Genomic DNA, 6,362 nt, shown 5'->3' on the forward strand with positions numbered 1-6,362 from the left:
GTTCTAAGTTTCTTTTTGAAAAATTCATTTAAAGTTAAAGTTTCGATTGCAAAGAAATAATTTATGACAAAATGATCTAAAGAGGTGTCAATTTTTTAGTCATCTTCACTTCTTCTCTTGTCTTGATTGCGTGTAGACGGACATCTTTCGAGTGCTGGCAAATGTAAGCATATTTGTATGAGTTAAGCAGATAATATATTAATTTAATATTATTGTGCACTTTTAATTTGTAAGAGGTGATCCCGATTTCATGTCCGCCTTCCTTGAATTAACCTGCATTCAAGTAATTTACAGTTCAACAATCGCAGCGGCCGATGCAGCCAACGACGCCATTACGTGGCGATATTAACTTATGAAAAATTAGCGGAAGCGAAATACTCGCCCGCTATTAACATAATATTCATTTTTCTTCACAGCCGCACGAAGTTGCAGAAATACGTAGCTTTAAGATTCTAATTTTCAGTACCATAGCCGACAGCCAGAGCGAGGACTCCGACTACGTGGCAATGGTTAACGGAGGTAAGAAAAAATACTCTCGCGCGTGTGTGGGCCGCAATTGTAATTAATAGCTAAAGATCTTTTGCCTTAAAGTGAGCTGACTAACCGAGGAAATTAATGTGAAAAGTTTATTACATTGTTCAGCTTATCTGCTCATGTTTTAAGATTCAGCGAGTCTAACATTCATTAACGTAACAAATAATTTGAGATTAATATTGTTAAAAAGGAGGAAAGCATTTAATCGTAAATCAAAATTAAACGAAATATCATTTTTAATTAAGGCCCACCACGTAAGTCGGCAACAATCAAAAAATAATAATAACAATATTAATATATTAAATTACGACGGCCGACGGACGCGAGAAGTCCAAATTTCACACCCGTACGTTAAAACCGGTAGGACACACTGATCTAAAACTGTCTTCTTCAAGTAGACTGGCATGTTAGATTTGAAAACTGTTGCATTCCTTCCGTAAGCCCTCCAACCCAGTTTAATCTGACGAAAAAATTCAGGTTTCAAATCCCCTTTTCTGTCAACTAATTGCCCAAGATAAACGTATTCTGTAACATTGTTTAGGATGTTGCCGATCAGTGTTACTTGACCTGCAGCTACCCACTTATTATGCATAACCTTCGTTTTAGAGTGATTTATTTTAAGTCCAACTTCCTGACAGCGATCCATTAAGTCTTTTATAGAGGACTGTATTTGCATCTTACTGTTAGCTAGGACCACTGTATCATCAGCAAATCTCAGTTTGGGAGCCTTTTACCATTTATCCTTATTCTTCTTTTTTTTCAAATAATTTTGGACATAACCATCTCGAGAACTGCTATATATAACTTCGGGGATATAGGATCGCCCTGCTTTACTCCTTTTCCAATGCGAAATTCGCACTTGTTTTTTTATATATTGGTTCAAATAGCTCTGAGCACTATGGGACTTAACATCTATGGTCATGAGGCCCCTAGAACTTAGAACTACTTAAACCTAACTAACCTAAGGACATCACACAACATCCAGTCATCACGAGGCAGAGAAAATCCCTGGCCCCGCCGGGAATCGAACCCGGGAACCCGGGCGTGGGAAGCGAGAACGCTACGGCACGACCACGAGCTGCGGGCTTATACAGGGTGTTACAAAAAGGTACGGCCAAACTTTCAGGAAACATTCCTCACACACAAATAAAGAAAAGATGTTATGTGGAGATGTGTCCGGAAACGCTTAACTTCCACGTTAGAGCTCATTTTAGTTTCTTCCACCTACGCTCAATGGAGCACGTTATCATGATTTCACACGGGATACTCTACCTGTGCTGCTAGAACATGTGCCTTTACAAGTACGACACAACATGTAGTTCATGCACGATGGAGCTCCTGCACATTTCAGTCGAAGTGTTCGTACGCTTCTCAACAACAGATTCGGTGACCGATGGATTGGTAGAGGCGGACCAATTCCATGACCTCCACGCTCTCCTGACCTCAACCCTCTTGACTTTCTTTTATGGGGGCATTTGAAAGCTCTTGTCTACGCAAGCCCGGTACCAAATGTAGAGACTCTTCGTGCTCGTATTGTGGACGGCTGTGATACAATACGCCATTCTCCAGGGCTGCATCAGCGCATCAGGGATTCCATGCGACGGAGGGTGGATGCATGTATCCTCGCTAACGTAGGATATTTTGAACATTTCCTGTAACAAAGTGTTTGAAGACTCGCTGGTACGTTCTGTTGCTGTGTGCTTCCATTCCATGATTAATGTGATTTGAAGAGAAGTAATAAAAGGAGCTCTAACATGGAAAGTAAGCGTTTCCGGACACATGTCCACATAACATATTTTCTTTCTTCGTGTGTGAGGAATGTTTCCTGAAAGTTTGGCCGTACCTTTTTGTAACACCCTGTATATTGGTAGATGCTACAGACGTGTCATAAATGTTGCAACTTCTTTCCTCCAACTCATTAATCATGATAAACACACATGAACAGAACATTAGACCCATGGGGAAGATATACTCTTGGTGACGTCTGGTTACGTTTCACACCGCCAGTGTATTGTTTTTCATGCACTGTTACCATGCACCGCACGTCATTTCTTGTTTACAAGTAACATCAAATGTTCCAGCTATCAGTGCGACCGTTGCAAGCGCACAGATCACTACGTAGAGTTAATCACAGACTTGGCTCGTGCGGTGTCAGTGTACACAAATGCAGAGATGCCAGATGCCCATCTGATGTATGGATTAGCTGTCGGCGATGCGCTCGCGCTCAACGTTTGTACCGGGAGAGATTTCCAGGACGAAGGCGCCCCGACAAGAAAGCGTTTGAGCCACTGATCGTCGAGTTACGGTACACGGCGCATTTCAGCCTGATACACGCTACCGGTGGGGGCGTAAAAGGACGACACCGCAATGGGAGGTGGCAGTTCTTCATGTAATTGACCACGAACGTAATGTCAGTACAAGACGTGTGGCTGCAGCACTGAATGTTGTCAACATGGTTGTCTGGCTACCGTTACATGCGGACCAGCTGTATCCACACCACGTACAGCGTGTGCAGGTACAATCAGCAGCTGAGTTTGCTACGCGGGTACTCTTCTGGGTTATTTCCAAGAATGATAACCTGTCGAAGTCACGGGATCCAAACGACATATATCGAACGTGCGATTATAAATCGAGCATGCGAGTCTCGTGGCGGGCGTTATGGTCAATCATTTGTGATCGTCATTTTTATCTGTTTTTCGTCGTTCCTTTAGTTGCTCTAAATTACGTTCCTCCACGAATTATTTGTAAGTTGTTTGGGAAACGCAGACGATTTATGTCGATAGTGAGTGTGATGTCTGGTGTTCCTGACGTTTCTTTGGCTTGTCTCACATGGAAAAATCTAATTCCCAGCTTATCCAGCGTAGAAAATTGTTTGACTTTTTGCCGCAAATATGGAGTACTAGCGGGCAACGAAAGAAGGTGAGCCGTGGTAGGGGAACAAGAGGCAAACAAATGGTAGCACCAAAATTTTTTCTTTAACAGGGTGGCTTTATTGGAGCGAACATTAGACAATGAAATTTAAATAACAGCTCTCCAAAAATATGGATTCGCAGGTAAGATTAAATTTATGGTAGTTAATTTTTTTTAAAACTTTCAACAAATATCCCTTAATGCCTTTAGTAAATCAATAAGTGATAGGCCTAATGAGAAAGTGCAATCCACCCCAACATTTCCATAGATCATAGACACAAGATGCACAATTTAACTATAGACACAAGTGGCACAATTTAACCCCAAGGATTTGCCAATATAAAATTTCCCCAAAACGTAAAAGATAAATCATTACACTAAAATGCTGCATCAGTTACCAACATAAAAATTCACAAGGAGCCCAAGGCTAGATTTCAACATTTCTGACATCGTAGCAGTAGGCAAGATAAAATTAACTCAGTTAACAAAATACAATTACACCAAAACTCAAATACAAGTTAAAATTTAACACACACGGTGACAACCGCCAGCTTACAATAGTTCAAAACATTATTCAATCTTATAGGTGCGCAGATGTCATTACCAAGGTGAGGATGCGAACCAACTTGAAGCAACTATAACACGGCATAGACCAAATTACAGATCTACATCTACATCTACATTTATACTCCGCAAGCCACCCAACGGTGTGTGGCGGAGGGCACTTTATGTGCCACTGTCATTACCTCCTTTTCCTGTTCCAGTCGCGTATGGTTCGCGGGCAAAACGACTGCCGGAAAGCCTCCGTGCGCGCTCGAATCTCTCTAATTTTACATTCGTGATCTCCTCGGGAGGTATAAGTAGGGAGAGGCAATATATTCGATACCTCATCCAGAAACGCACCCTCTCGAAACCTCGACAGCAAGCTACACCGCGATGCAGTGCGCCTCTCTTCCAGAGTCTGCCACTCGAGTTTGCTAAATATCTCCGTAACGCTATCACGCTTACCAAATAATCCTATGACGAAAAGCGCCGCTCTTCTTTGGATCTTCTCTATCTCCTGCGTCAACCCAACCTGGTACGGATCCCACACTGATGAGAAATACTCAACTGTAGGTCGAACGAGAGTTTTGTAGCCACCTCCTTTGTTGATGGACTACATTTTCTAAGGACTCTTCCAATGAATCTCAACCTGGTACCCGCCTTACCAACAATTAATTTTATATGATCATTCCACTTCAAATCGTTCCGCACGTATACTCCCAGATATTTTACAGAAGTAACTGCTACCAGTGTCTGTTCCGCTGTCATGTAATCATATAATAAAGGATCCTTCTTTCTATGTATTCGCAATAGATTACATTTGTCTATGTTAAGGGTCAGTTGCCACTCCCTGCACCAAGTGCCTATCCGCTGCAGATCTTCCTGCATTTCACTGCAATTTTCTAATGCTGCAACTTCTCTGTTTACTACAGCATCATCCACGAAAAGCCGCATGGAACTTCCGACAGTCTATGCAGAGAAGTCGGCAAGAAACGGTAAACAAGTCAGGAAACGATCACCGTCACCCACATACACACTCGCGCACGGCCACAGAGGAGCCAACCTTAAACCAGGGAGATAGAGGCAAGGTGAAAAAGAAAAGAAAAAAAAATCGTGACGGGGCCCACCGAACCACTGCACAGGAACTACAAAAATTCACTCACCTTAAACTTTACGTAGGGAGATAGAGGCAGGGTGAAAAAAAAAAATCGTCACGGGGCCCACCGAACCACTGGACGGGAACTACAAAAATTCACTCACCTTAAACTTTACGTACGACGCCCGGGCGAGGAAACGGGAAATCGTACGGGCACAGGCCAGCAAAAACCCCAGACAAACACACAGAATCCCATAAATTCCAAAACATAATTTAATCAATTTTCCCCCAAAACCCCGGAACTTGGCACAAGCGAAATTACAGGCCACAGGTTCCAAAGGCACTCTGCGTAATAGTAAGGAGGGAAAAGGTTAAACAAAGATCTGCAACGGCACAATAAAACGCCAAGAAAAACACACTAAGTAAGGTACATTACCCCACAGAATGCCGAGAAACACGAACACTGGGGTTTGCCCACGATTTCGAGACAATCATAACAACGAAGATAATCTTCTTAGGGCGAATACAGACTACTCTGACGTGACGTGGAAACACGTGGGCTCACGTCATAACGCGCGTGATATAAAAATCCAACACAGGGTTTTCTGCGCTTATGTTTATATTGAGCTGACGTGACGTGGGAATGCGTAGGATGATGCAATCTGACGCTACACGCCTTATGACGCGTGGGAAGAATATTTAAAGTTCTAGATTTTCGTCAGTCGTGGGAAGGCGTCAGAAGTGTGAAGTGATTTCTCCTCTACCGTTTGCAGTTATTATTTAAAGATGGAGGAGATGTTGACTGAATACGTTCGGTCAAATCCGGTGCCGTATGACCCTACAAACCGGGAATATAGTAACCAGCATTCAAGGAAAGAGGCTTGGGACGAAATAGGAGAAAAACTCGGCATTACGGGTTAGTGAAAACAGTTACTTTTTCCATATTTTTATTAGTTCTTTTTTTTTGCAACTTATTACAGTTCAATAGGCTTTATATTTTATATTGATAGGAAAAAAGTATCAATCCATAACAAGTAAAACCAGATATGAATATAACACATATCTATTATATAAATTGGATTATCTGAATTGTAATTAAAAATAACACCCAATTGAACTTAAAACGGTCGGTTATAACGAATACGCGTATTAAGTAAATAATACTGGACGTGTCATGGAGCAACTCTACCCTTTCGAATGGGGTGCCATTGCCAAGGACAACTTGCTGAACCATAATCAGAAACGAAGTACTTTTTGAACTTATCTCTGGTGATGGCCG

Source organism: Schistocerca piceifrons, chromosome 8, assembly GCF_021461385.2.
Source record: "Schistocerca piceifrons isolate TAMUIC-IGC-003096 chromosome 8, iqSchPice1.1, whole genome shotgun sequence".
In the NCBI taxonomy this organism is placed as follows: domain Eukaryota; kingdom Metazoa; phylum Arthropoda; class Insecta; order Orthoptera; family Acrididae; genus Schistocerca; species Schistocerca piceifrons.